Consider the following 17586-nt stretch of genomic DNA (forward strand, 5'->3'; position numbering starts at 1 on the left):
GACTGAAAAAGCATGGGATAAAACCGGACTCTCTGAACATGGCGAACAATGAGGGCTGATGAGAAGTCAAGGACAACGGCACAGGGTTTTGATCCTACTTAATGTGCTGGCTTTGTGGGTGCCTAGCCAGTTTGGATGTTCACCTTCCTAGATATGGACGGAGGGGGGAGGACCTTGGACTTACCACAGGGCAGGGAACCCTGACTGTTCTTTGGACTGGGGAGGGAGGGGAAGAAGAGTAGGGGGAGAGGGAGAAGGGTGGGAGGAGGGGGAGGGAAATGGGAGGCTGGGAGGAGGCGGAAACTTGCTTTTTTTTCCTTTTCTCAATTAAAAAAAAGTAAAAAAAATTAATAAGTGAAATTTCATTTATTATGGAACAGGAAAGTTTCTGTTGGCAAAGGCACCACCATTCAGGTAAAGTGGCAGCCTACAGAATAGAAAAGATTTTTTTTTAATCAATCATATATCTTATACAGTTAGTATCTAGAATATATAAAGAACTAAAAAACTAAATATTAAAAATAACAACAACAAATAACTCAATTATAAACTGGGGTATAAAACTAAGCAGAATTTTCAAAAGATGAAACAGCAAAGGCTGAGAAACATTTACATAAATGTTCAATAGTTTTAGTCATCAGAGAAATGCAAATTAAAGCTACTGAGATTTCATCTTTCTCTACTCTGACTGGCCAAGATCAATAATCACACATGCTGATGGAGAGGGAAAAGGAAAACACATATTCACTGCTTATGGGAGAACACACTGGTACAGCACTATGGAAATCATAAAATCAGTACTGTGGTTACCCAGGAAGTTAGGAATCAATCTACCTCAAAATCCAGCTATACCACTTGGGCATATACCCAAAGAACTCTACATTCTACTACAGAGATTCTTGCTCATCCATGCTCATTGCTGCTCTATTCATAATAGACAGGAAGTAGAAACAACCCAGATGTCTATCAACTGATGAATGGATAACGGAAATATGGTACATTTCCACAATGGAATATTATTTAGCTGTTAAGAAAAATGAAATTCTAACGTAAATAAATGGCAGAAAAATAATCATTCTAAGTTAAGTAACCCAGACTCCAAAAGACAAACAACAGTATATTTTCTCTCATATGTGTACATTAGCTGTGAAAGTGTGCTACAATCTGACTAACCACAGAGGTTAGATACTTAGAAAGGGACTAGGGTAGAGGGAAAGATCTCCCAAGGAAGGAAAAATAAAACATGTTGCTATGGAGATACAAAGGGGAAATTACAATAGGAGGACTAAATAGGGAAGGGGATACGAGAGAAGGGGAAAGGAGGAAATACGGGAGGGGTAACTAACATTAAAGGTCACTTGAGAAAGCATGTGGAAACCTACTGTAGAAACTTCCTAAAATATATACATATATGAAATGAATCTAAGTGGAATTATCAAATAATAAAAGAAGATAATGCTCAATAAAATGTCTTATGTCACCAAGTAAAATTTACAGCACCAGGAAGGGGTTATCTTGTTGAATTGTTGGCCAAAAGGGTCTCATGGAAAACCCCCAAACATCACAGGGTTTGCCAAGACTCCTGATTAATCTACACAACCTGACTGTAAGTCCTATTGCTGAATACAACGCTTACTTATGTCACTGAAGACGGAGAAGTTGAGCTGGTGCCTAACCAGAAGCTTTACCCTTACTGACTAGTGTTTACAGAACTAGAAGGCACTCTGCATGCTACTGGAGGAGAAAGATAATCACCAATATCAGCCAGTACAAACTCTGAGACCTACAATAGTGACCTGCTTATAAAACACACTGGTACAATACTGGTGCAAATGTTAGAGGAGTAAACAAACACTTCTTGACTGAATTTAAGGCTTACTACATGAAATGAAACCCTACCTGGCATTACTAACATGGCCAAGAATATGAAACTAAATAGGTTATAGGCCTAGGAGGAAATATAATACTATTATTTTGTAAAAGGAATATAGTAAAAAAGGGCTTCTGGTTACACATTGCTATTTCCTTAGATAGTGATCTGCTCAACACATATTAAAGAAACTTACTCTTGCAGGAGATGGGAATTAACACAAGATCCACAATTGAACAATGTGTGGAGAGTGAGACCTAAATGGGATGTCTTCTCAAGGATCAGATATTTATGTTGAAGAGGAAGCAAAAAGGTTTTAAGAGCCAAAAGATATGGATGACTCCAAGGAAAAAATGTCTTCCAGATGCAATAGAACCAACATATGGACATATGAACCTAAACATAGGACATATGAACCTAAAAGCTTACAGCATCACACACATGACCTGCATATGTTCAAACCAGATGGAGTCTTAGCATTGAGAGGGAGAAGTGGATATGGGATCCAATCCCTAAGAAGTTATCTGCAACTGATACCTACTGGCAAAAGGAAAATCATTTTTTTCCCAATGGTGTCTCACTGTTTATATTATCAGCCATTTATCAGCCAGGCCCTGTGTTTTGATTTTTTTTTTTTTTTGTCCTATTGGTCTTCTGATTGTTTCTATTTCTGTTGTATGGGGTTTCTTAATTTTTTTGTTTGTTTGCTTGTTTAAAGAGAGAGAAAAACAAAGTTGGATGGGTAGGGAGGATCTGGAAGAAATGCAGGAGGTAAAAACATGATTAATATATTAATGCATCAAAAAATTCTTTAATAAAAGGGGAAATTACATTCTATCAAACTGAAAAATCTAAAAGAAATGGATGAATTTCTAGGTATACATGGCCTACCAAAGCCAAATCAAGATGAAATAAATAATTTATATAGCTCGATAACATCTAATGAGATAGAAGCAATATTTAAAATCCAGTCCCAACCCCCAAAGAAAGCCCAGATGGATTTAGTGCAGAATTCTACCGAGATAGAAGAACATATACCAATACTGCTCAAGTTATTCTGTAAAACAGAAAAGAAAATCACATTGCAAAATTACTTTTATGAAACCAGTGATACTCTAATATAAAAATTAAGTAAAGGTTGAACAACATAAAATATTAATAAAGAAAATAAAGACAAAAGTTCACAATAAAATACATGCAAACAAACACATAAAGATAATTCAGCATGATTAAATCAGCTTTCATCTAGAAATACAGTGGATGGTCAACATTCATAAATTTAAAAAATGTAACTCACCACATAAAAAAGCATGAGGACAGAAACAATATGATCATCTCATTAGATGAAAAAAGTAAAGTCTTTAAAGAGACAGAAAAAGTACAGACAGTCATAGATTAAAGCAGTAAAGAAAAATAAGCCACGTAAAGATGGAATATACACAGAGAGTCTAAATTGAGTATATTATTGTGCTTTCTTTAAATTTTTTGACTGTAGAGAGATATTCACACACACACACACCCAGAGGCTGCTAAGTTAAATCAATATAAAGGTATCTTGACTTCAAAATTTGGGTCTAAGGATGTGTTTCTTTGGAAAAGAGGTTCTGCTTTTGTTTTCACAAAATATAACAACCTGTGGATTCCTTCCAGGCTGATGTGGTTTGATGGAAGAAAACATCCCTGAAAGGTCTCTGTGAACCCTAAAAATACTTTTCCCATTAAACAGCAGAAAGATGTCTTGAGAAAACTACACCCAAATTGCCAAAATGATTGTTTATAAATGTTTGTTTTCATTTAAAGGGAGATACAATATATAGAGATGAATACTTTACATTGGTATGGATCTTGGTATACTGATACAAATTTAAGGCCAATTTTATTATACTTTGTGTGTGTGTATACTCTTGTTTAAGGTATTATGTTTATACAGTTCATTAAAAATATAATACATAGGCGCTCCCCACCCGCAGCCCATGGTACTCCGCCGGTTCCTCCGGTTCTCTCCTTAGTCTCCAGTGGAGCTGCAGGTCTTCGTCTCAGAGCTTACGGACTCGCGGACAGACATCCTCAGCGCAAAGAGGCCGGACTCGGAGTCGTTGCCTTGAGCCTTGCATCTGAGAAGTTCCAGGTACTTTGTACAACCACTGTCACAGAAGCTGTGTGTTTTCAGTACCTTTGTAAGTGATGGCTGCCATCAGAAAGAAACTGGTGATTGTTGGTGATGGAGCTTGTGGTAAGACGTGCTTGCTCATAGTCTTCAGCAAGGACCAATTCCCAGAGGTTTATGTGCCCACAGTGTTTGAAAACTATGTGGCAAATATTGAGGTGGATGGAAAGCAGGTAGAGTTGGCTTTGTGGGACCAGCTGGACAGGAAGATTATGATCGCCTGAGGCCTCTCTCCTACCCAGACACCGATGTTATACTGATGTGCTTCTCCATTGACAGCCCTGATAGTTTAGAAAACATCCCAGAAAAACGGACTCCAGAAGTCAAGCATTTCTGTTTGAATGTGCCCATCATCCTGGTTGGGAACAAGAAGGATCTTCAGAATGAGAGGTTTTTGAAATGGCCACGAGAACTGCTCTGCAAGCCAGACGTGGGAAGAAAAAATCTGGGTGCCTCATTTTGTGAAGCCTTGTGCAAGCACAACCCTCACATGGTTAATTTTGAAGTGCTGTTTATTAATCTTAGTGTATGATTACTGGCCTTTTCATTTATCTATAATTTACCTAAGATTACAAATCAGAAGTCATCTTGCTACCAGTATTTAGAAGCCAACCATAATTATTAATGATGTGCAACCTGTCTGACCAGCCAGGGTCTTTCTGACACTGCTCTAACAGTTCTCTCTGCACTCCACCTGACACCAGGCGCTACATCAAAGAATTTCTTAACTTCTTGCTTCTTTCTAGAAAGAGAAACAGTTGGTAACTTTTGTGAATTAGGCTGTAGCTACTTTATAACTAACATGTCCTGCCTCTCCTCTGTCAGCTGCAAGAACTCTGGTTGAGTCACCGATTGCTCCCAGAGCTTTCCTCCGCAGACCCCATGGCAGAGCTCTGGGGAAGGCATCCAGTTTTTTGAAAACTTGCTCAGCCAGAAAGGCCCAAGTCCACGAAGCTGTGACAGGGTTACAGTTCTGTGATCTCATGTTAGTTACCTTATAGTTACTGTGTAATTAGTGCCACTTAATGTATGTTACCAAAAATAAATGTATCTACCCCAGACTAGATGTAGTATTTTTTGTATAATTGGATTTCCAATACTGATAGTTGTCATTCCCACAGAAAGTGTATTGTGTTTTTTGGTTTGTTTTTTTTTAAAGAAAGTGTATTTGGAAATAAAGTCAGATGGAAAATTCAAAAAAATATATAATACATAATTTAAAATTATGGATTAATAGATAGTCAAACTGTAGTCATATTAGTTAGGATTTCTAGATGTACAGAGATATATTTCAGATGGATAGGTACTCTTCAAACCTTTCAAAGACCTACAGAACATGGCATTTAAAATGTTTTAAGAAATTAAGACTTTTCTTGACAATGAGACATATCTTCTGGTAGCACCAATCTACATCAAGAGGAAAATGGGTATCAGAAAGGCTCCTTATGGAGTTTGTTAGCCATTTGGACAAGAAACTGCTCTTGCCTGCATGGCTTTATGATATTCTGTATGAACTGGACATCCTGGAAGCACAGAAAAATGAATGCTAAAAATGTCTAAAGAAGGTGAGACAGACCTTCAGGTTTGCTGCTTCATGAAAGAGTCTGCAGACATTCTGCAGGACGCAGAAAAAATTTCTTGCTTCATGGAAAAGTCTGTCAGATACTATCAGCTTGTAGGCTAAAGATGGATGCCCCAATGTTAAAAAGAACTTTGAATGACTATCCAGGCAGCAAGATGCCTCTGCCAATTCTAGAGTTTTGAAAGTTGCTTACAATGCATTTCCTGTTTACTTAGTTAATATTATATCCTTCTGGGGTCTTTGATGGAGTTGAGGTCTAAATAGTTAGTTTTCTTTAGTTATGATAGAAGATAAATTAGATATAAAACTTTAGACTCACAAAGATAGGATAGATGATAGAGTATTTTCCTTAACTTTCTAAATATAAATAGACTAAATATTGTAACTATAATTCTTGCTTGATAACTGCTTTGAATATGCAATTTTACTATGTTAAAGTTAAAACCTTCCTTTTTAATTAGACAGAAAAGGGTAGATGATGTGGGAAGTCCTTCTGCTTATGTGTTGCTTTTATTAGCTAATGAATAAAACTGTTCTGGCCAGTGGCTTAGCAGAGTAAAGCAGGAAATCCAAACAGAGACATAGAGAAAAAGTAGGCAGCATCAGAGAGATGCCATGTAGCTGTCAAAGGAGAAGAACATGCCAGATCCTTACCTAATTGGCCACAGCCTTGTGGCAATACAAAATAATAGAAATGGGCTAATTTAAAATATAAGAGTTAGCCAGAAATATGCCTTAGCTATTGGCCAAGCAGTGCTGTAATTAATACAGTTTCTGTGTGATTATTTGGCCTGAACAGCTGGGAACAAAAGAGCAGTTTCCGTCTATAAAAAAAGGTCTTTCACAAAATCCAGTATCTTTCATGATAAAATATCTGGAGAAATCTAGGAATATAGAGGACATACTTCAACATATTAAATGCAATAAACAGCAAGCCCACAGACCACATCTTGATGAGTTGAGAAAATTTCAAAACATTTCCATTAAATTCAGGAATAAGACTGGGTGTCCACTCACCAACTCTCCCCTTTCAATAGAATACCTGAAATCTTAGCTAAAGCAATAGGTGAAAGAGATCTACAGAGATACAAATTAAAAAGGAGCCAAACATCCTTATATATATATATATATATATATACATATATATATGTATATATATATATATATGAATGACACCAGAAAACTCATATAGCTGATAAAACATCCAGAACGTAACATAATACAAAATTAGCACTAAAAAAGTAGCCTTTCAATGACATCCTAAGAAAGAAATCAAGGCATCAGTACCTTTCACAATAGCATCAAGAGACCCCTGAAATGAATTTAATCAATACAGTGAAAGACTTGTACAATAAAAACAAGACCCTGAAACAAAACTGAAGAAAATATCAGAGGATGGAAAAACTTCCCATGCTCATAGATTGGTAGAATTACTATTGTGAAAACGGTTGTCCTATTAAAAGCAATCTACAGAGTCAATGCACTCCCCATCAGAATTCAATCCAATTCTTTACAGCAACTGAAAAAGTTCTTACATTTCATATGGAAACACAAAAATGCCCAGATAGTTCAAACAATCCAGAATATTTCGAAAACTGCTAGAGATATCACCATTCCAGATTTGAAGTACTATAAAGTTGCAGTAATAAAAATATCATGTTATGGCTTAAAAAGAGACAAGCTAGTCAACAGAATAGAACTAAGAACATACTTAAAAGCCTGCACTCTTCCCGCCATCTGATTTTTGACAAAGGCAATACACATCAGAGAAAAAACAGCATCGTCAACAAATGGTGCTGTTCAAACTGGAGAACTGCACGCTGAAGAATGAAACTGGATCCTATCTCTCACCCTGTACAAAGTCAACTCCAAATGGATCAAGGACCTTAACACTCCAATAGATAGGAAACTAGGAAATACGCTGGATATTAAGTACAACAAAATATTTTTCTGAAAGGGGCCCTGTAAGTGTAAGCAATAAGAACACCAGTTGATAAATAGGACCCCATTAAGGACATTAACATTGTGGTCTAAAGGCCACGAACGATGTGTATCCTACTGGTGCAGAAGCAGATGTTTCAGTGGGCACTACTCAGCTAAATCTATGCTGTTCTCATGGATGTAGCCTTCTAGGAAGAATCTTTTCCTTACTGTCTCTGGTTTCTCTGGATTGTAGGGTCTAGGGTCTGTTCTCTTTTCTTGGCTCTTGACTGTACCTTGAACATGACCTCATCCCTCCTTACAACTTTTCTGATTTTCTTCCCTCTTTCCTTCACAGAATCCTTGGCCATCTGTCCAATAGGACAACCTCTGCATCTCATCATGTCCTTAGCTTGATCACATCTGAAGAGTCCCTTTTGCATAAGGGATACAGTCACAGGTTCTAAAGATCTTAAGGGGCCACATTATTCTGCTCCCTAAAGAAAAAAACATAGTCCTAATGACATGCTCTGGATATAAATAAAAATGTTCTAAAAAAAAAAAGGTTAAAGGAAGGTACACTGAATACCTCTCTAGTAGAGGAAAGTCAGTGTGGCTGTGTTAAGATTAGACAAGAAAGCCTGGGATTGAAAATGTTACCAGACATAAGGAAGGCAGTTTCCAATAAAGTAGACCAGTATTCTCAGAGAAGTAACAACCCTAAATGTACACATACTTATCAGCTAAATACAAAAAGCAAAACTGCCAGGCAAATGTACAACACTAATTGTGCAACCACAGTTGGAGGCTTGAATACTCTACTCTGGAAATGCTGAAGAACAAGTAGATTTCTCAAGAAGGTCAGGAAGGTGTAAGAATGATCACACTGGACTGACAGTCTGCCTCCCACTGCAGGACAGTTGCCAGCATTGGGTGCTCGGTGCATTATACACATGCTTGGTGCAGTATACACATGTGGAGCAGAGCTCCTGAGAGGCAGAGGCATCAGGAAAGCATCTGAGTGCCTGAGAACAGAGGATGGACACCTCTAGATGTGTTAAAAAGCACGAAACCAGGAAGCTCAATTACACACTCACAAATTACACAATGTGATTAAAATAAGGACAGAAATATAAACACTGTGCACCTGATCATCTAAAACAAGCCATTTTCCTGGATTTCTAAAAAAAAAGTCAAGTTCATCTGAAAGATTTCCTACTAACCGGCTGTCCCAGGTTCTTAAGAGAAAGGTGCCATGATTAGGCAAGTTCCTTCATCAGAGAGAGAATCCTCCTAGCCATTGAGAAGCAACTGGAATTGTGATATGAAACCAGACAGGAGCATGACAAGAAAGGACACTTAGAGGCCAAATATCTAAGAAAGTGTGGGAAAATCCCAAACAACAATGAGTTGGCAAGTCAGCACTACTCAGATTAAAAAGGAAACACAAGATAACACCCCATGACCTGGGTCCTGGGAGCAGAAGTGCAAAGTTACTTCAGTGTGTATAAAAAACTGGGGACTTTGCTCTAGCACAGAGACCATGAGCCCAGCTGTGACATATAGGGTACGTGTTCAATGTTAGTTGTTAAGTCTTTGGTAAGCAGGCTACAATCTAGATATCCAAGAGTAAGGGACTAGAACAAAGGGATGGATCTCCCTAGGAAGGGGAAATAGAATGGACAGATATGGATTGATGGTATCTTAATCAGGGTTTCTATTTCTGTGAAGAGACACCATGACCACAGCAACTCTCATAAAGAAAACCATTTAATTGGGATAGGCTACATTTTCAGACAGTCCATTATCATCATAGTGGGACATGGTAGCATGGAAACAGACATAGTGTAGGAAACAGCTTGATTAGAAGTCAACAGAAAATGGACTGAGACATTGGTGTGGCCTGAGATCTCAAAGCTTGCCTCCACAGCGACAAACTTCCTCCAACAATGCCACACCCACTCCAACAAGGCCACACAGCCTAATTGTGTCACTCCCTTTGGGATCATTTTCTTTCAAACCACCACAGATGGGGTGGAGTAGGACTGAAACAGGAGAATAAATTGGGGAGTGGAGGGAAGAGTGGGAGAGGGAGGGAATGACAGGAAGGGCAGCTAAAACTCAGTACCTGTTGAGTGGTTGTATGGAAACATAATACAGTAGATGCTTTCTGAAATATAAACATAAATAAAGGAGATCTAAATGGAATTGCTAAGTAACGGTGGAGACAGAGCCCCCAATTGGACATCTCTTGTCACCAAATGAAGCCTTCATTTCTGAGAATAGTTTACATCTAATTGAGTTGTTGGCCAAACGGGTCTCATGGAAAAACCCAAACAACCCAGGTTATTGCCAAAGCTATTGGTTGCTCTCCACAAATTAAGGATAAAGCTCCATTTATGAAGGCAACTATATAAGTTATTGAACACAGAGAAGTTGAGTTGTTGCCTACCTAAAGCTTTCACCCCTTCTGACTAGTGCGCATGGTACTGAAAGATACCCTGTACTCTACCAAAAGGGAAAGGGTGACCACCAATCCTGGTACAAACCCTTAGATCTACAATGGTGACCTATCTGCAATATGTGCTAGTAATGGTGGCACAAAGCTTGAGAGTAACCAACCAATATCTGATTGGATTTAATGCCTATTCCTATGATATGGAACCTATCCCTGACTTTACTTGGGTGGTAAAGAACCTGAGACTAGAAAGACCAGGGACCTAGGAAAAAACCAAATACAATTCTGCTAAGGGATTAGCAATTAAATAACTCCTAACAACATTCTGCTACACTCAAAGATCAGTAACTTGCTCAGTCATCAATATAGAAGCTTTCTCCTGCAGTAGACAGGAACAAACACAGAAACCTACAGCTGGACTGTGAGCAGAGAGTGAGAGACCTTGGAACACTCAGTCCTAAATGGGATTCTTCATCAAATCCCTCTCCTCCAGGGATCAGGAAACACTGCAGGAGAGGAGGTAAGAAGACCGTTAAGAGCAGAGGTGGAGAACACCAAGGAAACAAGGCCTTCTAAGCTCAGCAGGACCTACACTATATGAACTCACAAAGACTGTAGGCGCATGTACAGGGCCTGCATCAACTCAGAAGTCAACTCTGACTGATAACCTCACAAATGAAAAATTTATTTCCTTCAAGGGAAACTCACTGGGCATACAAACCACTCTTAAAGGCAGGCTCCATGCCCAGCAGTAATCAGCCAACACAAAATGAACTCAATGTCATATTTGGAAGTTGTTTGCCTCATAATGCTTTGTAAGGCCATTTATTTATTTACTTATTTATTTATTTACAGGTCCGTTGCATATATATTACGATTTCCAGCTTTGTGTTTTTCTGGGGTTTCTCTGTGTGTGAACATGTATGTCTCTGTGTCTGTATGTGTTTCTTGTGCTTTTTCTTTGGTTCTTTTTCTTGTTTTTTTTTTTTGTACTATACTGGTTGGTTTGTTTGTGTTTTATCTTATTAATTTTATTACTTTTCAGATGCCTATTTGTTTTCTAACAAGAGAGAGACAGAGTGTGCATTTAGTTGGGAGGGGAGGTAATAAAAATCTGGGGAAAGAAATTATAATCAACATATAGTATAAGGAAAAATCTATTTTTCATAAACAAAAAATAGGAAAATATAGCTAATAAGGGAGGGAAGAAGGCTAAAGTGAAGATTTAGGTATAAGAAAGACTTTTTTAAAAAAAGAAAAGAAAAGAAAGAAAAAGGAAATCCAGAACACATTATTTCTCCCAAATGTTATCATTTGGTTAATCACATTTTTGAGGGTGGAAAATGTGTGTTGTCTATAGAATAAAATCATAACTACTAGCCTTGTACTTCTCTCCCAACCCAAGAATTTATTTTCTGCATACAAAATGGTTTGTAATGGAGGTATAAATTTTTTACATTCTTGTGTGTGAGAAGCAGGTTTTTCTGACATTTACCAGGAAGGTCTAGTACCTTTAGCGAAATGTATCTAGATAGGGGGTAGGTGACAGACAAGGAGACAAAGCAGAGCTGGCTAATTGAGGATGGAGGCTTTGTCTGGGTCAATCTGCAGGAGAGGCGGTCAGGAGGCAAGAAGCCTTTCTCAGCTCCTACTGTGGGAATGAAGAACAGAGTAGTAAGCTAGCCTTTAGATTGTTGGAAGAGTAGGGTTGTATGCACACTGCTATTTACACGTGTGCATACAATTTTGTGAAAATGTATATATATGTATGTTTGCCTTTTGAATATCTGCGCTCTGATCCAATGATTAAGGCCATCTAGAAATCCACAATAGAGATTCAGTTAACCGGTCAATCTCTTCATCCCTCCCTTTTTCTACCTCTCCAAACAGCAAAAGCTCATCTCAAACATGAGGAAAGCTTTCAAGAGGAAAGCTATCTTTGTTTCTTCATATACACAGTGAAATAAAAAGAATAAAAGCTATCTTTGAAAAAAAAAATCCAGCACAGTTTACCAAAATGTGATCATTTTGAAGACACAAGAAAAACATGTGACACTGGCTCAGAGAAATACTTTCTTCTATGGTAAAAGAAGATAAACAAGGAAAGGTTTAGAATGTTTGATGAATAGGCACATTTCTGGAAGCCCCACCCCTAGCCCCCTAGCTGAACACCTTCATTTTCTTAGTTGATCTGACAGCTGTAAAAACTCATCATCCCTTTAGGTAAAATACAAAATAACTGACCCATGCAGTAAAAGGATGGCTACAAGGCAGTGTTAGTAATGGACCTTACTAAATATCTTGGGAGCTAAAAGTATGTAATAGAAATTTCAATTACTAGACATTATATACATGAATCAAATTACCATCATTCTCCATAAATATGCATAATTATTATATCAAACAAAAATTATGAAATTTTGTAAAAGGAATAAAAATGTTATATTTAAAACTCCGCAGACAATCCAGGCGTAGTGCCTTTAATCTCAGCACTCAGGAGGCAGATGCAGGTGGATCTCTGAGTTTAAGGTCAGCCTGTTCTACAAAGTGAGCTCCAGGACAGGTAGGGCTGTTACATAGAGAAACATCCGTCTCAAAACATCCCTCACCCACCCAAAGAAAAGTGCACAGCCAAGAAAATGAATCTAAGAGAGAAATTAACAGCTTTAAATACATTTACTGAATAAAATTAAGATGTAAACAAATTTCTTATTGAATATATGAAGAAAATAAGACTCAGATTAAGTAATTTGGTGCAGGTGGCACAGATGTAGGGGTATGAAGACAGGTTCCCGACTCCTAGGCAACTGACTTCAAGCAATCAGCCTATCTTGAGATATGTTTGGATAAAAGAGAATCACTGACCCTCAAGTTGGATGCCATGCCTAACACATATTTCAACAGTATGTCTCAAACACTTAACGTGTACTTGAGGTAACTGGGACTTTTGATAAAGGGCAGCTCCTGAGCCAGCAGGTTTTGAGATAGGCCTGAAAGTGTATGTTGCTCACAATCTCCAGGAGGGAGATGCTGGGTAGATTGCTATGGATATAAGCATAAAGCAAATAATGAGACATCTAGATTACGGTCCCTAAAATCCCTTCTTTACAACTGTTAGGGTATTTACTAATGTATCAAAGGATTCCAAAAAGCAGGCTTTGCTGTCAGAAAAACTTGATCTGAATCTGTCTTCTGCTTGAGTGCCCATGGTCAGTTTTTCTAAGCCTTAGTTTCTTAATTTCTGCACCAAGGAGACTGACAGCACCTCTGTCTCATGAGACTGCAATGAGGTTAATTAAGAGTATGCATATAAAGCACCAACACAGTATCTGATTCAATGTAATGCTTTCAAGTTAAATGTCAGCCAAGAATTGTCTTCATGATAATAAAAGTGTTATTATTAAATATTCAATCAGGAAAAAAGGCATGCCTATCCACCACTGCAATGAGTAACTGACTTTCAATGTAAAAAGCCAAATCTCAAAGACAAATAGAATTTTGAGCTGATCTGAGATCATCTCCACTACGGCACCAGCATGAAGGCAAATGGGAAGTGGTGTCAGAGCCTGTACCGTGCTTACCTTCACTTTCTGACTGCCTCTCTCCAGGTGCTCAACTGTAGAACTACCAGGTTTTGAAACACATTCCTGCATTTTAAACATCAATATACAGTTTGCATACAATAAATATGCTCTCAGGGGCAGTCACCCAATGCTATCAATTAATGAATGGATTTCAAATGCAGTACTTCTATACAATTAGATAAAATTTGTCCAGAGAAAGAAAAGTCATGATACATACAGCAACACAAATGAACCTTGAAAACAACATAGTTTCTTACTTAACAAGCCATGGGTTAACAAACAAAAGTCTCATGCCAGGAATGGATTACCTCTTTTGGAGTTGTTGACCAGTGAGGTCCCAGGGACCCCAAACTATACCAATGCTATTGGTTAGCCTCCAGAACTCAGCAGTAAGATCTTCTGCTGAAGACATCACACACTTGAGTCATAGAACATGGAGAAATAAAGTGGGTACTGACCTGGGAACTTCATACCCACTGACTACCTTTCACAATGCTGGAAGGCACTCTTCATGCTACATGCTACCAGGAAGAAAAGTAATCACCAATCCCATCTACCTGTGAACCCTATGAGATACAATAATGACTGGCCAGGCAAGGCACGCCCACTGGTGCAATAGTGGCACAAACATCATGGGAATAATCAAACACTTTCTGACTGCATTTGAGTTCCACTCTATAAGATGAAACCCATATCCAGGCACCACTATCAGGCCAAGAATCTATGACTTACAGGTCATAGGTCCTCTAGGAAAGTCTACTACTATTATTCTGTCAATTGGAAAGAGTACTAAACCGACTCCGAATGATTTAGACCAGTGCACCTCTCAGCACCCACCAGAGAAGCTCCTTTCTGCAGCAGATGGCAATGAATATAAACCCATACTTGTCAAGGTTCAGAGATTGAGAGACTGCTGAAGGCTCATCATCAAATGGGACATCTATACCACATTCCTTCCTTCCAGTTCGCAGGGATCACGGCATAGAGGGGAGCACAAAGACTGTAAAAGCCAGAGGCGGTAGATGACTGTAAGGAAAGAGTGCACAGCAAACAGCTGCACACATGAACTCACAGCAGTTGTGACAACATGTACAAGACCTGTGCAAGAACAAGCCAGACAAAGTCACAGAATGGAGGGTGGAGGGGACGGTGGGAATGGGGATAGAGAAGCTACTGGCAACTAATAGCTGTTTGAAGATGAAGAGTCGGTTCTTTACATGTGTAGACATTGGTAAGTCAACTACCCTTCAGTGGAAGGCCTTATATCCAAGAATATTTGTGCAGCATAAACTGGACTTGATGGGTGAAAAGAAGAATAATACAAAGTTGGGTGGGTGGGTAGGACCGGGGATAGATCAAAGAGTAATAGAAAATATGCAAAACGCATTGCACAAAATTCTCAAAGGCAATAGAGAATGAGAGAGGAAGCAGGGGCAGATATAAATGGTCACATGCTACAGAGATCATGCTCAGATGGGGGTTCCCGCCAGGCAAACACAAGGCAGGATGTGGGTAACTACTTGCCAGCAACTGGAATTGTGATGTCATTTCTAGGGTCAAAAGAATTTTTTTTTAGGGATGATAAAATGCTCTAGGCTTCAATGTGTGACGGTTAGTAAAACCCGGTAAACACACTAATATCCATGGAATAGAGTGCTTTATGGCATATAAATTACATTTCAATGAATATGTTAAAATAGCCAGACATGGTGGTACACACCTATAATACCAGCACTTGGGATCCTGAAGCAGTAGTTCAAGGCTGGCCTCAGTTGTACAACTCTGTCTCAAAAATATCATTGACAATAGAGGATCACCAAGGAAAGAGATCACATTGGAATACAGAAAAGCCAGCAGTTGGAGACCAGTACTCAGGAAAACAGGAACAAGACCCCGAACTGTAAGGCATGGTAGCACATCTTCATAATGGAAGCAGTGTCAAAAAGATCACCACAGGTTTCAGTTGAAATCCAGGGTGAGTTCTAAGTCAGCCATGGATAAAAGAACAAAAAACTGGCAAGAAGAAAGAACAAAGAAGAGAAAGAGAAGAAGAAGAGGAAGAAGAGGAAGAAAAGGAGGAGGAGGGATCAGCAGCCACAACCAAAGCAGCAGCAGTCACCTCTACTGTAGTCATGGGATATAGAACACAACAAGGCCCTGGGTTTCTAGTACGATGTGGGAAGCCACACCTACCCATGCTGTAATAATAAATGCCATAGGCAGCCCTCCTCTTCTAAGTGGCCCTCACATCATCACCCATAGTCACAAGAACATACATAACTACAAAATTACTGCTGGAACTGACCTCACTGTGCTGCTCTTGTGTCTGCTCAGAGATAAGCTACAAAGAAGGAACGTGGGTCTGTCTTCCTGCTTACCTGTCAGTTGTCTTCCCCACAGTAAGTCCTTCTTCTCAGTCCACACAGAGAGTGGGGAGAGGACAGAGGAGTACGGCACTGCTGAGAAGCTGAGACGCGAGAAGACATGAGTAGGTGTGGCAGACGGCTCAGTGACTTGGGCTCTAACTGCGATTTGCCATGAGCACTGAATGGGGTGCTGCTTTGCTCCAAGTCGCCTCGGTTCCTTGTAATGCTGCCGTGGGAGACTGGTACGCTTATGCTCCAGTGCTGAAGTCCTGAGCATGCCTGGGTTTGCCTTTTCTGGATCTGAAGGGAAATTACTTTACAGGAGCTAGTCTTCCCTTCCTCCTTGTCTTTTCATCTTAGCTGGGGTTGTGTACCCATTGTGTGGGTCAGCACTGTTCAGGAAGGGACTACAGAGCTGCAGATCATCTTTCATGGACTCTAAGATACCCTGGCCAAAGAGAACCCCAATGGAACAGGCAGGGGTCAAGGAGAAGCTTGCTGTTTGACAACACAAGACAAAGTCAATTGCTCAGAGTCCATAAAGTAACAGGGTACGCCACTTCTATAGAATCACATCTTTCATTTTCTAAAACCGTGTACCTAGTCCAGGAAGGAGTCCATTCATACAGGCTGTGTTAGAGGGACATCAAAGCCATGTCTTTTGTTCCTCATTACGTGCATTCCTGAGATTCACCGATGCCTTCCAGAAAACTTTGAGAAAACATTCTATTACACGGCCATCTGCTGAGCTATCACAGCCCCGATCCCTTTTATTACCAAAGACTGTAGCATGAAAATAGGTCTCATTTGGAGACTGTCTTCTCATGCTGTGTCCTTCCAATAACTCCATTCACAGGCTGTCGTGACTGGACATGCACTGTCCATGTTGGAGACAGAAGAAAGAAGGCTTCAGCTGTGAGGGACTACAGCCAGAACATGGTATCTTCATGTGGCCCATGGAAGCAAAAAAACAAAACCATAGGAAGAAAACAACAGAAAGCTCCAGAGACAGCTATGTGTCTGACACAGTCTATGCAGTGTGTATCCCTATTGGCATCTTCTTCCTCTTAATGACACTTTAGTACATTGTGGCAATGAAAGGAACAGTGGCTAGAGAAGCCTCCCAAGTGGGAACAAAATAGTAGTGGTGGCTGATTAACAGCTTACAAACACTCGCACACCCCTTCCATTCACAGAGGTCAGTCAGTGGTTAACTATTGTTAATTTCATTTTAAAGGCAACTAAAAGGACAGTTAACTTACCCAGAACCCCCAAATCAGCCAGACTGTATGGCTAAAATGTTATGTAATTGGTTCCATCTTCTGAAAAAGGAACACTTGGTATAATTGTTCAAGCATGACTATGTAAGAAGGCGCTTATCACTCTATGGTCTCATCAAGTCTCAGGAAAGAAAGCTATGTGATTGGAAACAAGCACAGTACTCCTTTGGAACAAACCATTTGCCAGGTTAGGAGAAAGCCCAGGTTTGCAAAGAACCACAGCCACACAGAACCCTTCACATTGTGAAAGCCCCAAATGCTAGCATCTCTCCTGGACGTGGGACTGCTGGCACTACACTCAGCTGGCTCCTGCTATTACCACTGTGCTTTCTACCTTCACCTTTGGCATATTACCTTCC

The 17586-nt window shown here is 39.4% G+C and overlaps 1 protein-coding gene and 1 pseudogene across 1 annotated transcript in view; one reads left to right on the forward strand and one right to left on the reverse strand.

Annotated features, from left to right (window-relative positions):
- The window catches only part of Chchd6 (coiled-coil-helix-coiled-coil-helix domain containing 6), a 235316-nt gene that overhangs the window by 115770 nt on the left and 101960 nt on the right, over positions 1 to 17586 (reverse strand). The window lies entirely within an intron of this gene.
- On the forward strand, positions 3941 to 4639 carry LOC101987540 (annotated as a pseudogene).

Source organism: Microtus ochrogaster, unplaced genomic scaffold (assembly GCF_000317375.1).
Source record: "Microtus ochrogaster isolate Prairie Vole_2 unplaced genomic scaffold, MicOch1.0 UNK1, whole genome shotgun sequence".
In the NCBI taxonomy this organism is placed as follows: domain Eukaryota; kingdom Metazoa; phylum Chordata; class Mammalia; order Rodentia; family Cricetidae; genus Microtus; species Microtus ochrogaster.